Here is a 22168-nt window from a genome sequence, read left to right as displayed (position 1 = left end):
TTCTACTGAATGCAGAAGTGATTTAGAAGTAGGTATCATTATTATATTCCTGATATTGTAGCCAATTATTTCTAAAGGAAATGACTAAAGGAATGACTAAATTATTTCTAAAGGAAATCCTGAGTGTCTCTGGATTAAGTTTAGAAGTGTGTGCAACAAGAGTGATGTCATGGTGGGAGTCTGCTATAGACCACCGGACCAGGGGGATGAGGTGGATGAGGCTTCTTCCGGCAACTCACGGAAGCTACTAGATCGCATGCCCTGATTCTCATGGGTGACTTTAATTTTCCTGATATCTGCTGGGAGAGCAATACAGCGGTGCATAGACAATCCAGGAAGTTTTTGGAAAGCGTAGGGGACAATTTCCTGGTGCAAGTGCTAGGGGAGCCAACTAGGGGGAGCGCTTTTCTTGACCTGCTGCTCACAAACCGGGTAGAATTAGTGGGGGAAGCAAAAGTGGATGGGAATCTGGGAGGCAGTGACCATGAGTTGGTTGAGTTCAGGATCCTGACGCAGGGAAGAAAGGTAAGCAGCAGGATACGGACCCTGGACTTCAGGAAAGCAGACTTTGACTCCCTCAGGGAACAGATGGCCAGGATCCCCTGGGGGACTAACATGAAAGGGAAGGGAGTCCAGGAGAGCTGGCTGTATTTCAAGGAATCCCTGTTGAGGTTACAGGGACAAACCATCCCGATGAGTCGAAAGAATAGTAAATATGGCAGGCGACCAGCTTGGCTTAATGGTGAAATCCTAGCGGATCTTAAACATAAAAAAGAAGCTTACAAGAAGTGGAAGGTTGGACATATGACCAGGGAAGAGTATAAAAATATTGCTCGGGCATGTAGGAAAGATATCAGGAGGGCCAAATCGCACCTGGAGCTGCAGCTAGCAAGAGATGTCAAGAGTAACAAGAAGGGTTTCTTCAGGTATGTTGGCAACAAGAAGAAAGCCAAGGAAAGTGTGGGCCCCTTACTGAATGAGGGAGGCAAGCTAGTGACAGAGGATGTGGAAAAAGCTAATGTACTCAATGCTTTTTTGCCTCTGTTTTCACTAACAAGGTCAGCTCCCAGACTGCTGTGCTGGGCAACACAAAACGGGGAAGAGATGACCAGCCCTCTGTAGAGATAGAGGTGGTTAGGGACTATTTAGAAAAGCTGGACGTGCACAAGTCCATGGGGCCGGACGAATTGCATCCGAGAGTGCTGAAGGAATTGGCGGCTGTGATTGCAGAGCCCTTGGCCATTATCTTTGAAAACTCGTGGCGAACGGGGGAAGTCCCGGATGACTGGAAAAAGGCTAATGTAGTGCCCATCTTTAAAAAAGGGAAGAAGGAGGATCCTGGGAACTACAGGCCGGTCAGCCTCACCTCAGTCCCTGGAAAAATCATGGAGCAGGTCCTCAAAGAATCAATCCTGAAGCACTTAGAGGAGAGGAAAGTGATCAGGAACAGTCAGCATGGATTCACCAAGGGAAGGTCATGCCTGACTAATCTAATCGCCTTTTATGATGAGATTACTGGTTCTGTGGATGAAGGGAAAGCAGTGGATGTATTGTTTCTTGACTTTAGCAAAGCTTTTGACACGGTCTCCCACAGCATTCTTGTCAGCAAGTTAAGGAAGTATGGGCTGGATGAATGCACTATAAGGTGGGTAGAAAGCTGGCTAGATTGTCGGGCTCAACGGGTAGTGATCAATGGCTCCATGTCTAGTTGGCAGCCGGTGTCAAGTGGAGTGCCCCAGGGGTCGGTCCTGGGGCCCGTTTTGTTCAATATCTTCATAAATGATCTGGAGGATGGTGTGGATTGCACTCTCAGCAAATTTGCGGATGATACTAAACTGGGAGGAGTGGTAGATACGCTGGAGGGGAGGGATAGGATACAGAAGGACCTAGACAAATTGGAGGATTGGGCCAAAAGAAATCTAATGAGGTTCAATAAGGATAAATGCAGGGTCCTGCACTTAGGATGGAAGAATCCAATGCACCGCTACAGACTAGGGACCGAATGGCTCGGCAGCAGTTCTGCGGAAAAGGACCTAGGGGTGACAGTGGACGAGAAGCTGGATATGAGTCAGCAGTGTGCCCTTGTTGCCAAGAAGGCCAATGGCATTTTGGGATGTATAAGTAGGGGCATAGCGAGCAGATCGAGGGACGTGATCGTTCCCCTCTATTCGACACTGGTGAGGCCTCATCTGGAGTACTGTGTCCAGTTTTGGGCCCCACACTACAGGAAGGATGTGGATAAATTGGAAAGAGTACAGCGAAGGGCAACAAAAATGATTAGGGGTCTAGAGCACATGACTTATGAGGAGAGGCTGAGGGAGCTGGGATTGTTTAGTCTGCAGAAGAGAAGAATGAGGGGGGATTTGATAGCTGCTTTCAACTACCTGAAAGGGGGTTTCAAAGAGGATGGCTCTAGACTGTTCTCAATGGTAGCAGATGACAGAACGAGGAGTAATGGTCTCAAGTTGCAATGGGGGAGGTTTAGATTGGATATTAGGAAAAACTTTTTCACTAAGAGGGTGGTGAAACACTGGAATGCGTTACCTAGGGAGGTGGTAGAATCTCCTTCCTTAGAGGTTTTTAAGGTCAGGCTTGACAAAGCCCTGGCTGGGATGATTTAACTGGGACTTGGTCCTGCTTTGAGCAGGGGGTTGGACTAGATGACCTTCTGGGGTCCCTTCCAACCCTGATATTCTATGATTCTATGATTCTATGATTCTATGACAGAACTCAGTTCTGTCGACACAACAAGTAAGATCCCTACAGGAGGGAAATAATTTTTTTCCCCATCATACCCCTTCTAGACATTGTCAGGGAGGAATAGGCAGAGCTAGTTTAAGGCAATTTCACCCATCTCTGCAAGGTCTTACAGTAGCATCTTAGGGTTCACTGTGCCAAAAGTCACCGAAATGTCAAGTAATGTTAACATGGAAGTCCATAGCTATGAGAAGGTCATCAATCAGTGCAACCAGATTTTCTCCATGCTATGACTGGAAAGGATGTATAACATTGGCAAATGACAGGTATGTCTGGCATTAACTCATTGCCACCTTTTCAGTAACCTTGTCCAGAAATAAGAGGGCGATTACTAGACAGTAGTTGCCAGGATAACTTGCAGTGAGTGCAGGCATTTTAAGACAATATGTGCTACCATGTTTTCTAGGGACACTGGTAAAATGCCTATCCTGAACACAGGCATTGCTGATATTGGGCAGCTGTAGTCCAAGGTGTCTCTCTTATTAGTCTTTTTATGGGCCCATTTTGCAGGTCATGGAAGCACCAGTGTGAAACACATCGGGTATTTCAGTTTTGCATCTGATCCAAAGAACAACTTTTTTCTTTTTCTATTTTCTTTTAGTCACAAGGACCTATTAATTGAAGGTTCATTTGCATCTCAGAGTGATTGATAGCAAATGCGAAAATGGAGTAGCCCCACACATAGATGCAAACATACCAGAAAAACTGAAGCATGAGATTCACAAGATGGGTGTGTAGGTACATATGTGTCCCATGCATTGCTCACCAAAGATACTGTGAAGTCCAGGCATTATCTTTCGAAACATTTTATTGCCTCTTTTTCCAAAATTAGATCTGTGTATGCAAATCTTGGCCCACAGAGTGAAGGGAATAATTAGTAGGTTGGGTATTGGACACAAAAGTAGGCTTCTGGCTAAATAGAGTTTTCCTGTTTTACAGTTCATGCACAAAACCCTGTTGTTTCTGAGACTATCATTTCTGCCAAGTTGTCAGTTTTCTATAGCTTTAAAAAATATGGTAGCTATCAGTTGCATTTTACTGTACAGAAGAAAACTGCAAACCTGCCAAGTCTGAGTCTTTAGAAGTGAGACTCATTTTGTTCTTTAGAAAAAGTCCAGTCTTAAGCTGTCTTACTCCTTCAAAAAAGACATTCCCAGTGTGGTTCAATGGGGTATTAAAATTTTATTCTTTCTTTCTATGAAAGTTTAATTCTTCTAGGTGCTGTTACCTAGACACTCTAAAAACATACCAGGTAAGGCTAACCCAAGATAAACTCCATTGGCTGTAATTATCTAGGGAGACCTGTGATGCTTAAAAATAACAGCATGAATTGCAAAGGATTTTCAATGCCTATGTTTAAAAGTTCTTTGTTTAAAAAAACTGTCATGAAGACGTTTCCAGAAGAATTCAGTGTTTTTTCCCTTTTATCCACTGTGGTTGAATTAAAGGCAAACCTTGAGGGCATTTACTTTTACATATTTAAAATAATCATTAAATGTTTTGACAGCAACAGAAATCAAAGGTAGTTGAGTTTCACAAATATAACTTGTGTTTATCTCACCAAGTTTAAGAAAGAAGCAGATAGGATGTATTCCATTATTATTAAGCATTAGCGGTTGTTTAAAAGCTCTTGAATTTGCAGGGCAATGTATCTGAATCATAGATTGTATATTATTGCCTGGTCTTATTAGAGCTTCCAAGGAGAAAATCATCTTTATTTCTACAAGCTACTAGTATATCTGCCAATAGAATTTATGGTGCAGAAGTGACCATTCACTCCTACTCCTTTAAAGAATATTTTCTCTTAGAGACCTTGACAGGTTAGACGTAGCGCAAAAGGTTAGTTTGACTTCTGATTGAAGAAGATGAAATAAGGTATTTTGCAAAGGTACAATAATAAAAATAAAGCCTGAATTATGTAAACCTATAAGGTAATAAACAACCTCATATACCAGATATTGAATTCTAGCAATTATTCTATAATTGTTGTTGTTATTTTTATTATTTGTATTACTATAGTATCTAGGAGCCCTATTGTGAACCTGGATCCTATTGCATTAAATGCTGTAACAACACAGAACAAAAAGATGGTCCCTGAACCAGAGAGCTTACCAATACTTTTTAATTAAATTATGTAATTGAATTGAGGAAAAGTGGCTGCCTTTTTAAAGTATCTATCAAATTAATCTGTTAATTAATAGAATATAAATACAAATAAAAATATGTATTTAAAATAGTCTAATTACACTATAATATTAATATAGACTATATTAGACTATATTAATGTATCATCATATAACTCTTGTATTGCGTTAGCATCTAAAGGCCCCACTGTATCAGGCACAGTTCAAATATATAGTAAGAGTCAGTGTCTGACAGACAAAAGGTGTCAGGGGAAATGGGGGCATAGATTGTGGAAGTGACTTGCCCAGGGTCACACAACAGGGAATAGCAAAGCTAAGAATAGAACTCAGGTGTCCTAAGTCCTAGTCTAATTCCCTGTCCACTAGATTACACTAACAATATTAGGACCTTATCCTTCAAACATTCATTACTGAATGTCAACCAGAGAGCTGGTGACCTCAATAAAAATGTCACAATGGGAAAATGAAACTGTTTAAAGTCACTGGCTTTAAACTTAACCAAAAGTTTGAACTTAACTGAAAGGCAAATCAGTAACTTTATGTGGAAATACGTAATGTTATGTGCTTGGGAGAGAGGATTGATTCAACCATCTTGGAGCAGGCAGCTATCTGGATTCTTTGATATTAAATATGGTACCACAGGCTGTAGAAAACCCACAAGAGAGGGACCCTGTGGGGAGGAGAACTCCTCAGAGATTCCTCATGTTTTTGTCATTTGTCGCACCCCGCCACAGCTAGACGGTGAAAGCCAATCCTATAGATCCATCCCACTATGAAGATCCTGTACCTCTTCTTCAGGTCCAGGGGCTCACTGGTCTCCCATCTGGCTTCCAGACAGCGCAACCATATTTAAGCCATAGCACCAAGGCTTTCTCTTCCTTTTGCTTTCTTTTTTGAGGTGCAGCACCCTCAATTACATTATAAAGCCAATAGGAGCTGCTGGCCTTTAGCACCTCTGAAAATCAGGCCCCAGGAGTCTAAATATGGGCTTCTAAAAATGGGGACACCAAAAAACAATGGTTACTTTTGAAAATTTTTGCCCCCGTTAGTGTCTCCCTAGAACATCTGCACTGCTTATAATTGTGTTCTCACAATGGCCCAGGTTGTTGTGTCACCAGAAAAAATATGGCAAATGCTGGAGCTCATGTGAGGAGGGCTGAGTGGTACCCAGTAGAATGCCAGAGAATTTTAGGAGACGATGGACTGAACTAGCACAGAGGTTAGGAGACACCAAAAGAGATAAGAGAGCAGAGATCACTCTTGCTAAAAAATGGGTAAGACTGGGCTTCTGTGCCCATGTATAACCAAAAATTGGGTTTACAGCAGATTAAATGAAAGGCACTTCTGTTAATTTCAGACCCTGACATAGCTGAGGTTAAAAATTGCCTATTCTAGACTTATGTTGTAGAACTGATGCATGAATGCCATTCATGCTAGCTAAAACTGTTCCAAGACTGCTTCTGTTTATCACATTCCATTTTTGGAAGATTTTTGAAAGCAGAATAATATTATTATGAGCTGCATTAAACCTTGTTATGGGTTCAGTTAAAACCTCATTGAAACTGAGTAAATGTGCCCTTCACTTAAGATTGCAGTAAGAAACAGTTAAGGCACAGCGCCACACCAAAACCAAAGCCTACTGGAGTCTTCCCAGAAGCTAGCGCCTTGTGGGTGAAGGATTTGACTGGGTACTGTTCTGGCCAGGTGGAGGGGTGTTGCAGGGGGAGGGAGGGATGAGAGAGAGAGAAACTGAGGTATAGACCAGAAAAAAAGAAAGAGACTGAGAGCAGAGAAAGAAAGCAGGGTGTGCATGTGACCCTGGAAGAAGCCTAGAGTCAAGAAAGTTTCTGGTTTGGGAGTGTTGGCTGAAAGACACTTGGGCCTGAAAGCTAAGAAACTGCTCCTTTTGCTGTTGGTTCCTCCTGTGTTTACAGAAGCGGGACTTAGATTGTACATTCCTTGTAAACAAATAAGATTGCATCAAAGAAAATACGAGACGCCATCAGTAATTTCTGCTCCCAACTGGAAATCATCAGGGCCTGAAACTTTGACTAGCCACTTGGGTCAAGAAAAAGTAACAATATGCTCCACCCTGGAGCATAACATTTAACCTGTCATGCGGGCATGGACGGACCATCCTTTTAACAGGAAGTCAATGTTATTCAGTGGCATTTACCCTTCAGGACAGGAACTCCCCATGTAGAATCAGTAGGAATTTACAGGCTCCAGAAGTGTGTGTGTGTGTAGATTTGGTCAAGAGCCTGCCTCCAACACTTTCTCTCAGCTTTCTGCAGCCCCCTCTTTTATTGGCATGTTTCCTGAGATGCGATTCAATTGCAAAGAGGAAAAATACTGACAGTGCATAATTTAAATGAAAGGGATATGCTATGACACATTTTCATTAAAATTACAGAAAAAAAACTCCAAGCTGCATGGAGTGTAAGTGAGATCAAAATAGAGTCCAAAGTGCTGTCATTACATCTGATAGGTTTTTTCTAGCTCAATAAAGCAGATGTCCTGTATTTACTAAATAGCACTGAAAATGCTGGGTGTGAGGGAAGGAAAGATGCAAACAGTGTAAGGTTCTCTTCCCCCACCAACTCCCCTCTCCTTTGGCCCCTGAGTGTTTGGTCTTACATTTCTATAGCAAACATTTCTACATTCCCTTTGGTAGATGGTGGGCCAAAAAGATATAACAAAGATCCGCAAGACCTCAACTTACTTTTACAACTCTCCCCTGAATAATAACAACAAGGAGTCCAGTGGCACCTTAAAGACTAACAGATTTATTTGGGAAAATAAATTTCACTCCATGCATCTGAAGAAGTGGGGTTTTTTTACCCACGAAAGCTTATGCCCAAAAAATCTGTTAGTCTTTAAGGTGTCACCAGACTCCTCGTTGTTTTTGTGGATACAGACTAGCATGGCTGCCCCTCTGATACCCAAATAATAATAAGATTTTGCTTAATAGTTTGAGGGACAGTTGCAAAAGCTGCATGAAAAGTGTCTGAAATGACAGACAGAAGATGACATTTGCACAGATTCTGGAAAAATTCAACATTTTTGCCTTTTCCTGCCTATAAAATAGCCCATGCCTGCCTTTGCTTCTCTGCTTACAGAGCCAGAAAAGGGTGAGGTCAACAGGTTGGTTTTTTTTTCTCCTTGGCAAATATAAATAAGTATCTATGAGCCTATTCCACCACTCCTGGAGCCACTCTCTTTAAACAATATGTTAGTATAGGTTTCACCTGCTCTCCCTATCAGGCCATGTGCACGGCATCCCAAAATATTAGAGTAATTTTCACTCATTTGATTAAGTTTTCTCCCCGAGTTTGAGTTTCCGGTATCCCATTATCTTTTATATGAGCATTAGGATAGCTATATATCTATATAGTATGAGGCCAGATCCTCAGGTGCCATGCAGATGTTTTGGCATGCCATAATGCCAGCATAACTGTCCCTCAGAGGGTAGGAGTGATTGTTGGTTTTGCAGAGGCAGCATAATGAATTCTACAGCACCCCTTCTCCTTGCAGTTAGTATCGGAGAGGTGGCTGGAGTTTCTCTAAGCCTCCCCAGTGCCTAGCCATTGGCAGCCAGTGTAATTTAGAGTAGCCGTCAAGATAATTTACACTATTCCAGGTTATCAGCACAGAGTGAGCTCAGGATTGGAGTAGTGTAAAACAGACTTTATTCTACCTTTTGTATTGCTCTGTGCTGTGCTGTATGCTCCTCAGTTGAAGGACCCATATCTTTATCTCTCTCTGTCTTTTTAGTGGACTGCCTTGGCCTGGCGATGTTTGCTTACACTTTTGGCCAACTTTGCTATATCTTATTATGGCTCATCATGTTTGCTGCAAGGCATAACCCTAGCTTCCAGCAGCCTAATCGGATGCCAGGTAACTGAATTTAACATACCAGAATGTATCAAAAATATTTTTTTCAAAATGTTTTTCTTTGTCTGCCAGGGTGTTAGGTAGTGAGCCATGAATCGGTGAAATGGGGAAACAGAAGCTGTACAAGAAGTGAAATACTTCTGCTGTTTGTGAACTAATAAGCAGATTTCTCCCAAGTAAAACACAATTTCAATTCATAAACATTTGTTGGAGCTACTAGCATGCAAATGTTTAATCTTTTCAGCCTCCTCAGGGTTTTAAACCAATATCTGCGTCTTTCCCTGCCAGTGACCAAGACATGCCAAAGGTCTCCTTTCTCTAAGGCAATGATTCCAATAATTGATAGCTATGGAGTTAGTTTAGAATATCCTCAACTCTTCTACTATGAGCTGCCATTTTCATCCCTGTTAATTCTATCCCTCTCCCAAGTGACCTTACTTTTATTAATTACTATTTATTTATTTGTTGGGCACCTAGATAAAGCCACAATTTCTGCTACAAAGAACATGCAGTCTACATTGGACAGACAGTACAAATCAGACGTAATATATTTGATATGCAATAACCTCAAAACTGAGTTTTCTTATGTACTTATGGTGCCCAACACCATGGTATTTCAGCACCTCAAACACTTTAATGTATTTATCCTCGTAACAGCCCTGGGAATGCGGCAGTGCTATTATCCTTATTTTATAGAGGCACAGATTGACTATGTAACTTGCCCAAAGTCACACAGGAGGTCTGTGACAGAGCAAGGAATTGAACCCAAGTCTTCTCAAGCCAAGTCTAGCACTCTAACCACTGTACCATCTTTCCTTTTTGTTATACAGGGGTTCAGATACCTTTTTTTAAAAAAGGAGACATTTATCTCATTATTTGATCACCTTGAAAGGTTTTGTGGAAATATTGCACCTTGAGAAGGGATGTGAATGAAGGCAGGGTGGCCGTAGCAAATGTAGATGCAGAGTCACTAAACTCTCAAGTGAGTGTGGGAGATGGCTACAGTGGAAGGGTGTAAGCAGAGTGTAAACAGCAGCATGAGCAGTAGTATGCAAAGAGAGCCAAGATCAAAAGCAAAATTGCATAAAGTCCTGGAGAAGTTTGACCTTCATGTGGGAGCAATTGGAAGCCAGAGAAGGGTCCACCGAAGATACATGGTCCAAGCAGCAGGACTATGGATAAATTGGTGGGGGAGCAAAATGTAAAATGGGGATGCCAAGAAAAGAAGGTTTTACTCGTCAAGACAAGAGATGACCAAGACATGGATATCAGTTTTACTAGTGGATGGAGAGGAATGGATAGATTTTTGGAGATCTGGAGATTTGGAGATTTTTTTAAAAATAGCAGTATTTACTGACAACTTGGATTTGAGGGGGCGGGGAAGGAGTTGAATATGACCCCAAGCTTCAGTGATGTGGTCAACAGTGCACTTTTCAACAGGAATGGAAAAGGGGATGGTTTCCAGGGAAAAATCAGATCAATCTCCAGCTTCTACAAATTTCACCTAACTTAATTACTGAGAGAATTAAAAGGGGCATATATTCCTTCTTCTTTTTCTACATGAGGTTTCACCTAATGCGCCCCATATATATAAACAGAACAACTACAGATGTATACATTTGCAGAAAACATAGAATTACATGTCTGTCTGTGATGAGAAGCCCTTAGTCCTGCCAAATTTATTATATGAGGTTGTTCTATTGTTTAGTCGGCTCTGAAATGAGAGCCTCTAGCCCATGTACTGCTGGGTCTGTTAAAACATTTATTTCCAGCGGCAAACAATGGGAAACTCCACGTGGCACTAGGAATCCAAATCACAAAAGAGATTCAACATCACAAATAAGTATTTGTAAAGATTTGTCAACACCAATGAAGTTGTTTCTTGTAGACTGCTTTTTTCATGTACCTCCGCAATTACTCATGCCACAAAAAAAAGGATGATACCACTAAAATGATGAAACCTTAATGTGACCTTTTCAGAGAGAGATAAAACATATTGATTGGTGACTGCTGAAGGACATCATTAAACTCTCAATGTTTGATTTCATTTCATTTATTTATTTATTATTTGGTTGCCCGGCAGGCATCTCTGTACTGACTGACCCTGCCAGTTCAACTATTAAAGAATTTATTTCTCTGAGGAGGCCTGATGTAAACATGATGATCTATTTGGTGGACCTTATGATGGCCCATGAATAAAACATATCACAATGCAGTTTGAGCTGAAGAGCTTTCTATCTGTTACCAAAGCAAATGTTTGGAAGCTCCCCAAAGATCCAGGCGTTTTTAATCCCGCGGGCCTAGTACTTTATTCTCCACTCAGGCTAACCCACAAGAGGTGTGGTTAACTATTTTTCCCTGTTGACAACTACTTTATAATGGCTTATTAGAAAGGAATTTATGCAGGGGGTTGTGTTTTGAATTACATGTCTATCTGTGATGAGAAGTAAGGGCTTTTCTCTAAAGCTATATCGTTTTCCTTGGGGAACGGGCGGGGATGGAAATTGTTGATTTTCTTGGCCCTTTATTCCAAAGTATGAAAACAGCCTTTTCAGTTTGCATTTAATAATGTGGATGAATGTACTGTCATTGAACTAGTAAAATGACTTGCTCAGATGTGTTACATTTGTGAACTACTTTAGTCAAGTGAACTTTTCCCCCTGATTACAGACACCAAGTAGCTCTGATTCATGGCTGGAACCAAAAGGTTGGTAATCAGAGTCTTGGCAAATCAAAGAGGCAAAACCTGTTCCTGGTTCATTTGGTCTTAAGAGTGGATAAAGCCAGTGGGGAATTGTTGAATATGACCTTTCTGGTATAAAAAGAGAACTATTGTTTTTATATTTCAAGTTTGTTTTTAAAACCTACTCCTTAAAAAAATAAATAAATGCTTACAACACATTTTTCTTGAAATCTCTCTTTTTTATGTATAAGCTTTGGCCATTAATTCTGTAATTATGGTCCTGCATATATTTAATTTTTGATTTTCTGTACAAGGAACCAATAAAATACACATTTAATATAAAGGCTGATTTATACTATAGCTGCTATTAGCCAGACAACTTTCCAGGGACTGTCTCTTATTGATCAATGGTTCTGCTTACTCAAACAAACAATGGGGGAGGGATAGCTCAGTGGTTTGAGTATTGGCCTGCGAGGGTTGTGAGTTCAATCCTTGAGGGGGCCATTTAGGGATCTGGGACAAAAATTGGGGGATTGGTCCTTCTTTGAGCAGGGGGTTGGACTAGATTACCTCCTGAGGTCCCATCCAACCCTGAGATTCCATGATTATACTATGCACAACACTTTTTAAACTGTAGCCACCATATTCTCTTGTTACTTTTTATCAGATGCATTTGTTTCTCCATGCTAACAATGTCCACATAAAAGCCAAACTGCTCAGTACAAAGTACAGACTTATTTTAAGTAATTTGTTTAGTACTATACTTGAATGTCAAAGATACTTCTAATTTAAAAAAATAAGGCATAGTTAATCATAGTTTGGATCTTCTTGCCGATTCTTGAGGTTTAGTTTAATGCACAGGATATCTGTGATATTAAAATTATCTAAATGATGTCTTAGATGTAAGTCCTCTTGTTTTAACTTTGGTTTTTATGAACACACAATAGCATATGGATCACTTCGACAAGGTCCTCTGGTGCTTCCTATTTTCATTTTCTCAAGATAACTGTAAATGCAGATGACTGAATTCCCCTGTAATTTTTGTTTTACTCCATCCTTCATTTGGATCAGGGATAGTGGAAGTATTTAGTTCTTCATCTTTTTGTTGCAACCATTAGTCATTATATTTCCTGAGAGACACAAGGTGGGTTATGTGATATCTTTTATTGGACCACAGGGAACTCAAAATCTTGTCTCTTTCACCAACAGAAGTTGGCCCAATAAAAGATATTACCTCACCCACCTTGTCTGTCTTATATCCTGGGACCAACAGGACTACAACAACACTGCAAATGTTATATTTCCTGACATCTTACAGGGCCTATTCCTGCAGCCATTATTAATTCTTTACCCAAGCACAAGTCTGATTGTCTTCGTTGGGAGTTTTGAAATCAATAGGAAATGTACTTTAGTAATGAATAGGGCTTGTGGGATTGTCCCTACAGGAAGTAAAATTCTGTTGCCATTGAAATCAATAGTAGCTTTGTCATTGATTTTGATGGGATTGGGATCTGACAGATCCTCAGCTAATGTAAATTGACTTCAATGGAGCTATGACAATGTACATCAACTGAGGATCTTTCCCCACAGTCTTTAACTGCATAGCACTGCGGTGTATCTAGTTTTACCTTCCTAGGATTTCAACAATGGGTTTATATTCCTTCCTCCTTTTTGGTCTTCTCCAGCAAGCTGACTGTTGAGAATCAATTCAAGAAAATACAGGCCTCCTTAAACTATAACTCAGAGTCTGGAGGGGAATAGAATAGAAGCTTCTGCAGTCACATCCAGAAAGTGTTACTTGACACCTGCCAATGTTTTGTTTTGTTTCTGAAAGCCTGTGTGGTCTCTTTCAACTCAGGGAAAATCACTATTTTGTCAACTTCATAAGTTAAGTCCCTCTGTTTCCTAGCTTCAGCCAAACTCTTGTCTCTGACTCATATGTCAAGAGAGAGGCAATAATAGTGCCTCCCCCAGTGCTGTGCTTGGCTGCCTCACATTAGTTTTGCTGGAAGAAAGTTGTTCATTGTTCTTATCCATTTTCCCCTTCAGGATATTTTTATGTGGTGCTTTACAATGATTTGGTTGTAAAAGCACAGACTGTAGCAGTAAAAATCTGCCATTGTCAGTCTCTCAATGAGCCCCATCACTTGCACCTGCAAAATTTGTGCCTGCATTTTGCACTCATCGTTCAATGACAGGCACGAAACTGAGTATTTACACCTCTAACTACTCAACTGGTGAGGAGCAAATGAGGGTGGATAAGCATTCAGATCTGTGCCGGCAACTCATGTTTATAGGTATAAATTGTGATGGCAAAAAGGTGAAGCAAGGCCTCAAACTTTGAATATTTACTCCCTTATATGTATTATATCGTACCCATGCTGATTCTTTACCGGTGAGCTGTGTCTGATCTCAGAGAGATACTAACCTTTCCTCACCACAAACTCTGGCAATAACACTGCCCCATATCCACATGTAGATCCCTACTGATGTCTTTGTGAGTTCTGTGTGCAGTTTTGTGGACTCTCTGTATTCTCAGTGGCCTCTGGCTCAGAGCTAAGAAATCTTAGGGCCTTCAACCAATGAAGACTACTTTTGTGAGTCAAGAGAATAGGATTTGGCATAAAGTATTGCAGAAAATGGAGCATTGCTTTATCCCCTGACAACAGCAGAATGGAAAGAAGAAAATGGGAGGAGGAGAAGAAGAAGAGGCTGAATATGGGGAAATAGCATTCTTTCATTTGTTTGGTTCAGTTTAAGCAACACTGTAGGGTCAATTAAAAATAAAACATCCCATTTCATGGAATTAATTTGATAGTTGCAAGTGGATTTGAAGGGAGCTTCCATGAGTATGGCTGGTTTTTCAGTGGGCCTCTACTTGCTACCTAGTTTGAGAACTTTCTTATGTTTTATTCTTACAATAATAATGGTATCTTCTTTATATTTTGGGGGGGAGGGGGAAATGCCAACTTCAAATGAAGGAAAACACAAAGGGTGGCTTCATGCTTATCACTAGTCACCCAGGAAGAAATCATCAAGGTCACTTACAGTCCGTATTTATTTGACAATTGCCATCTGGATCCTTTTACATATTAATATATCATCAGTGATGTAGCAATGTCTTATCTTTATATGGCTTCTCACAGGCTGCTTCAGTGATATTCTGAGGCAAGCAGATTTCCAGGATACATATTAGAATCAAGAAGTAAAAATGTAATGAAATAGAAGAGTAGTGTGCTTTTTTTATGAGATTTGAACAGCTGTCATCTCCAAAATTTCCCTCTCCAAATCATTTTTGACTTTGAACAAGCTTTTACACAACCTCGATGATGATGGGGCTACACATCTAACTATTAATGTTAACTATGTATTGTTGTGGGGAACTGACATATTTAAAAAGAACTTGTTAATGAACATCTTTCATTACATATCAAGTAGATTAGTGCTATGATAATTGAAGAGGATCCAATCAAACTTTAAGAAAAGAATACTGGTACAAAATGTATGAAATATAAATTAGATAGTATTAATTTAGGACTAGAATTCTGCCTTTAAGGTACACTCTACAGTGGCAGATGCAGAATCATACTACTTCTTGAGAGCTCCCAGAGGCATTGTGCCTGAGGAAAGTATAATTCCTGCAGAAGTTCACGGGTTATGTTGGTCAGAACAGTCAAGACTGTACAAAAGATACATCTACACTGCACAGCCTTTTGACAGCAAACAGAATACAAATGCTACATGCCTCCTTAGCATGGATATAACAGCAGTGTAGATGTAGGCAAGCAGAATAAAGACAGGGAAAGGCTCCGCAGTCAGGAAAAATTTTGGAGGAGAGAGGCAGCAGGGAAAGTCTCCACCAGCACCCTACGGCCGAACCCTTTCCTGCTGCCTCTCTCTGCCAGAGACTTTCACTGCCATATGTAGCTACAAAGTCCAATATGTGGACGCAGACTGTAGTTCACTCCGGTGTGTAGCTACATGTACCCTATGTGCTGCTGTAAGTGTTGTGCAATGTAGATGTAGTCAAAGTGTTGCATGTCCAGTCAGGACTACCTCTGTTGCCTAATGCGGAGGAAGATAACAGAGTAATTTGGGAAGAGTAGATCCCAAACTCAGGACTGAGATTGAGTCTGAATCCTTGTGCTAGGATGTATTGGGGAACCCTTTGGATCTTCCCCTCCTTGTGCATGTACTTACAGAGCTAGGTCCAATGTGGCCCTTAATGGCACATATTCTACATACAACACAATTTTGTTTGTTCTTGTTTTGCTGCTTTTAAATACCATTAAGAACTTTACTATGAGGCTTAAGAGCATTGCTAGCCCACGTCGATGAACTTACAGGATCTATGTCTGAAATGTAAGCAGGCTTGTAAATAAGAGACAAACCAAACCGATTTGGACAATTTGGGGGCATCTTTGGATGTACGATACCTGACTCTCCAAAGTTAGTCATATATTTTATAACAGACACATCACTGTACAGGCCACCAGTGAGACTGGTAGTTCAGACTTGTTCAAACCAATCCCAGAGTAGTTGCCTAGGGGAACCTTTATAAAACCTTCCTGTTGCCATGCATAAATCACTCATGTCATGTGATGAGTGGTTTGTGGTTGGTGGTTTTGTGTTTAGGTTTTTTTTTCCTTCCCAGCATTAACAGCAACCATTCCAGTTTCTCTGTTACTGTGAGACAAATAAAATTCAGTATGTGAAACTGGCTGGGAAAATAACTCCCCGAAAATTCCTAAATAAAAAATATAACAAAAAATTACTTGGGAAAATCTTTAAGGTATTATTTATCTTAGGTTCTGTATTGTCAATTTTTTATAATGGAGACTAGCTCTTTAAGAATAACTCTTAAAACTTGAAATTATTCTATAACTCCTAAATGCTTTTGTCCTTTTCCATTTAAAACGTGTTAATTTGTTTTCCTGGCTCTTGATTAGAATTAAAATTATTTTATTTATCAACTGCAACTTCCCAAACACCTTATCATGCCAGAAAACCCTCTTTGCTTGTGCACTTGCACAGTGATTAATGGGGGCGCAGCACTGGAAATAGTTATTGGCAGTTACAAAATGTTGCAGAAGGAAATCCATGTTTGGGGGGGGGGAGTGCAGAGGTACAGCAGCTGAATGAAAGCTCCCAAAACTCCAAGGCATGGCCGGGGCTGGGAGAGGGGGAGAGATACAGGGATCCTGTATCACATTTTAAGGACCATTACAGGCTAGCTCTCCCTTTGTTTGGGAGTGACTCAGCTGCTAGCCTAGAGTAGACCATAGAGTCAATGGTCCTTGCACTCCAGATGTTACCAGTCCAGAGGCAGTTCTTGAGCTCAGGGTGTGGATGTGGCCCTCTACAGGGGATGGGGAAATGGGAGAGAAAGCTGTCCCTAATGCCTTGCGGAGATCCCACTTTGTCATGCTGTGAGGGTTCTACTGGTTTATCAAATAAATAAGTTTAATGGATGTGCTACCTCCTCTGCTAACATCTCTAAATAACTCTCAGTATTAGCTATCAACTGGGAAATCAAATAACCATCAAACTATTGAACGGGACCAATGCCCCAGTCTACTTTCTTAGTCTACTTCACTAGGAAAACACTACACACATTAAGACAGTGCAAACCAGACTCACTAGTTTTTCCTCATTTACTCTTAGCCCAAAAAATCTCCCACCAAACTGGAGAGAATCTGATAGCAGCTAATTGTCTGGGGTCGGGGTCGGGGCGGGGGGGGGGGAAGGAGAAGGGGGTGAAGTAAAGGCACTGAATCTTTTTGATGGGACAGGAAAGGAGGAAGGAGAAATTGTGTTTGAGAAATCAAATTCGGAAAGTACCTCTGCTGAGGAGGAATTGTGCCAAAGGGACAATGGCAAGATACCAAGTTACAAAAGGGAGCCAAGAGTAAGCCACACTGAAATCAAAGGAGTCCCACTGTGGAATGAATGGAATGTTCAGAAACGGCCGACTATGTATTGACAATCCGGCTTGATCTGCATGTCAAAGCCAACATCCACTATATAGAGACATGCATTGCTGGAAGAATGCTCTGATAAACAAAGTGCTTGAGGCCATGTCATGTTTTCCTCATCTGCCTCTTTTAGGACAGGTACATAGCATAAAACAGAATGCCTTCTTTTTCCAGAAACCTCAGTGTACTAAAGGGACAATTGAGATAAACGGTAACAGGCACATTTTAATGTCGAAGACGAAGAGCAGCACCAGCAATAAAATTCACTAATGCACCATCACAGTTTTTCACTGCGAAAAAAAGAAAGAAAAACACATGATTTTTCTCATCAGCTTATAGTGGCTCAGAACTCTCCAATGAACTCAAACTATTTCAGTTTAAGGGCTTGCCTACACTGGCACTTTACAGCACTGCAACTGTCTTGCTCAGGAGTGTGAAAAAACACACCCCCAAGCACTGCAAGTATCAGCGCTGAAAAGTACCAGTATAGACAGTGCACCAGCCTCTCACAGAGGTTTTTTTTTTAGAGCCGGTGACTACACAAGCCACGTTAAAGTGCTGCCGCGGCAGCTTTAACATTGCCAGTGAAGAAGTGCCCTAAGTGAAAGAACATCTTCCCTACAGAACAACTTACATGTGTGATAATAGATCTTTTGTTGTATTGGGAATAAAAGAAGTTAGCCACTGCCAACTCTGGAAAAAAATGTCTGACCTGAATTGCCCAAATATTTATTGCATAATCTGAGCGCATATTCAGGATTACCTGACAAATGGGCCAGACTCCCTCATAGATTTCCACCAGAACTTCAACAACCCATCCATTAAACTCTCTCTGGAACACTCCCACACTAGCATAAACTTCCTGGATACAATGATCCACTTCAACAATGGAACCTTAAAGACAACCATATACAAGAAACCCAGAGATCACCACACTTGTCTTCATAGATCCAGTAACTGCCCCAAACACACCAAGAAATCTGTTCTCCACAGCTAGGCACTCAGATACCGCAGAATATCCTTTGAGGATAAAGTCTGGGATATGCACTTTAACACACTTAAAACTGCTTCACCAAACAAGGACACTCCACCAGAGAAGTAGATCACATCATGGAATGGGCCACCCAGATACCCTAAGAGAACCTGCCTCAATACAGAAGTAAAACCCACTCTGACCACACAGCCCTAATTGTCACTTACCACTCCACACTGGACCCCATAGGAGTATCATCGAACAACTACAACCCATACTCAATGGAGATCCCACCCTGAAATAAATCTTTCCTGAACCCTCACTTCTGGCCTTCTACCACACCCTTACCTCTCTAAAATCAGCAGCAAGCTTCCCTCAGACCATGATACCCCAACTCAAAGTGTCACCAGAGCCTTCCAGAACAACAGATGCAAAACCTGCAGATATATCTCAACTGCTACAATGATCAACACATCTTTCAAGATCCGTGGGTCTACACATGCCTATCACATGTGGTGAACCTCATTCAGTTCACTAAATGCCCTAATAATAACTCTGTGGGTGAAACGAGACAATCACTATGTTCTCAAATGAACTTCCACAGGAAAATGATAAAAGACAAGAACAGCCTATCACTTGTGGGTAAATACTTTTCACAAAACAACCACTCTATAGTTGATCTACCAGGTGGATGTTAATATTCCTTGAGTCAGAGACAGTGAAAGTAGGTGGATGTTAATGAGACAGAACTTGGGGTAACTTCCAAGGAATTATTTTCAGATATCTCATTTGGACACTGAACTCCTGTTCATCACTTTTGGGTAGTCATTTCTCTCATTATACTTAGGCATTTCAGGTATGATCCTGATCCCATTGAATGAAATCAGTGACAATATTCCCAAAGAGAGACTGATTGTTGAAACTCATGCTTATCCAGGTGATGTTGTATTTTAATATATGCCAATAAACACACCAATAGCTTATTTATCAATGAACCCTCATCTTAGACATAGTTTTATGTCTGTCACCTGCTGCCCATCCACGTCGGCGAAGGACCCCCTTGCAGCTTCCAGCCACTGGGAAAAGGGGTCCCCGCAGCTCCCAGCTGCTGCTGGACACTCCTCCCTCCCCATTTTGTCAGTGATGTTTTTAGTAAAAGTCCGGGACAGGTTACAGCTTCTGTTAATTTTTGTTTATTGCCCATGACCTGTCCATGACTTTTACTACAAATATCCATGGCAAAATTGTAGCCTTACTTATCAGGCATTCTAGGTCTGTACCATTAGGACTGGAACCCTCAACATGCTAGCACCATTGCTATTCAAAATGGTCAACAAGATGACAAGATATCAGACCAGGGATTGGCAATCTTTGGCACGTGGCCCGTAGGGAAATCTACGGGCGGGCTGGGACGGTTTGTTTACCTGCAGCTTCCGCAGGTTCAGCTGATCACAGCTCCCACTGGCTGCAATTCGCTGTTCCAGGCCAGTGGGGGCTGTGGGAAGGGGCAACCAACCCATCCCTCGACCCACGCCATTCCCACAGCCCCCATTGGCCTGGAATAGTGAACCGCAGCCAGAGGGAGCTGTGATCGGCCGAACCTGTGGCCGCTGCAGGTAAACAAAGCATCCCAGCCCGCCAGCGGATTTCCCTGACGGACTACGTGCCAAAGGTTGCTGATCCCTGTACTAGACTACTGAACTCAGTTCATTTCAGAAGCTGGGATTAGCTAAGCAGTCAGGCAGGAACCCAGGAAATCAGGCTATCTTGTGTAATTTCAAATACCTCTGATCTTGGCCAGAATCTGAAAATCCATAGTCCTGTATGTTGCCCCCGTAAAGTTCTAAGCAAAGGCATAGCTGGCTCTCATTTTCATGAGACCAGTTTGCCCATCCCCATAACTCACATAAGTTCTGAAAGTTCTATCTTTTCCAACTTCTAGTAGTCTTAACTTTGATTGCATGGTAAAACAGACATTCACATCAGAAATGCTCTTCTTTTGCAGTCCTGAAAATTTCCCTTGGGCGAAATTGACTTCTGAGAGAGGACATGCCCAAGGCCCCATGCACGATGTAAACCCTGTTTAAGACTCTCACTCTTAAGGTCTTAACTAAGGCTTAAATAGTGCACAAGAAATTATAGGGGCCCTCTGCTCTGATTTTCACCCTTGCTGAGTTTGTCTGATGCAGATAATGTTAGCGATGCAAGTCTAGTGCCATGTGGTTTACTCAGTTGTGCACGGCTCATTTAATAGGAAGATACCAGGCTAAATCCAGACTGGGTATTGGTGAGCACCTCTCATATTGACTTCAGTGAAGCTGCACCCACTCACACCACCTTTGAATTCGTCCCACTACATTAAAAATCCTCAGATAATAAGAGAGGGCTTTAAACAAGAAGCATTTTTTTAGTAAAAAGATGGATTTACATTACAGCTAATAGAAAAGGAGTACTTGTGGCACCTTAGAGACTAACAAATTTATTAGAGCATAAGCTTTCGTGAGCTACAGCTCACTTCATCGAATGCATCCGATGAAGTGAGCTGTAGCTCACGAAAGCTTATGCTCTAATAAATTTGTTAGTCTCTAAGGTGCCACAATTACTCCTTTTCTTTTTGCGAATACAGACTAACACGGCTGCTACTTTGAAACCTGTCATTACAGCTAATGTAATGTTCAGCTTTGTTGTGGACATATTGTTTTCAATTGAACAAAAGTGGGCCAGAGAGACTTTAACCTAGTTAGGAAAGGTTGTGGGGCGGGTGCGGCGGGGGAATTGTTTTGTTTGTTTGTTTGGGGTTTTTTAGTTATCAGTCATTAAATAGAGACAAAAAAATCACAGTGTTCTTGTGATCCTCAAGGGCTTTCTTTCAGTCTTTTCATCAACAGAACTGGTCTATATCATAAGTCTTATTTATAAGGAGGCTTTCAGGCAATTTCACACTGCTTTTCTCTGATGCAGCCCAAAAAAACATGTAAACCCAAGGGATTAGTAGCAATTTAAAGGGAAAAAGTGTAAAGTTACACCATGAACTGAGCCAGTGCAGCTGGCTTGATGCACTGTTCCCTAGGGCTACTACAGTGAATGAAACTTATCTAAGTGCCCCCAGTCCACTCCCACACTGCTAGTGGACTGAATCCTTTGTTATATTGTGCCCTAGAATTACTCAGTCTCAGGGAGCAGTCTTTAATGGCCTGCAGTGTGGAAAGAGAGAGGAGCTCACTATCTAGGAACTGAAAGCTAAACCTCTTTTTATATTTTTTTGTTGTCAGTAACAATTGGGCAGCATAGTGAACAAAATGTTTACTCAGGCAGTGCCAGTTGGTTAGCCTCCTTTGATTCAATTACTAGCATGCTATAATATCCTAAAATGGAAAATAAATTATGGAATTACCAGCCCATTGTGGGTCAATCTAGAGTTACTTAAAAAAACCAACAAATTGTACCAATTATATTGCTTTACAACTGGTCCAGACTGATAATTAATGATACTGCAAATCACAGAACCTTATTTTGAGAACGTATTTTCTCATTCATTTAATTTCAACTGTAAATCAGCTGCTCAAATCCTAACCAAAATACTTTCTATGTACTTTCATCTTATGTCAACTAACTTAACTAACTTATGTCAACTGAATCTACATTTTATATTTAAGCAGCTACAAATATCATTATATAAACAATTGCCTTTCTGTAAACATTAGAAGTATACATATGCAAATAAAAGTAACTAGTCACAAAT

General features: G+C 41.0%; 1 protein-coding gene across 7 annotated transcripts in view; it reads left to right on the top strand.

Moving 5' to 3' along the window:
* The window catches only part of ADGRL2 (adhesion G protein-coupled receptor L2), a 480081-nt gene that overhangs the window by 197114 nt on the left and 260799 nt on the right, over nucleotides 1-22168 (top strand). For 2 of the 7 annotated variants that reach the window (XM_038412994.2, XM_038412998.2), the window contains one exon: nucleotides 8676-8798. The exons of the other annotated variants lie outside the window; for them this stretch is intronic. The gene's annotated coding sequence lies outside the window, so the exon portion shown is untranslated. The remainder of the gene's footprint in view (nucleotides 1-8675; nucleotides 8799-22168) is intronic. 7 annotated transcript variants of the gene reach the window in all.

The sequence above is a fragment of the Dermochelys coriacea genome, chromosome 8 (assembly GCF_009764565.3).
Source record: "Dermochelys coriacea isolate rDerCor1 chromosome 8, rDerCor1.pri.v4, whole genome shotgun sequence".
Lineage (NCBI taxonomy): Eukaryota > Metazoa > Chordata > Testudines > Dermochelyidae > Dermochelys > Dermochelys coriacea.
The sequence above is the reverse complement of the archived record's forward strand: the minus strand, read 5'-3'. Positions and strand labels throughout refer to the sequence as shown.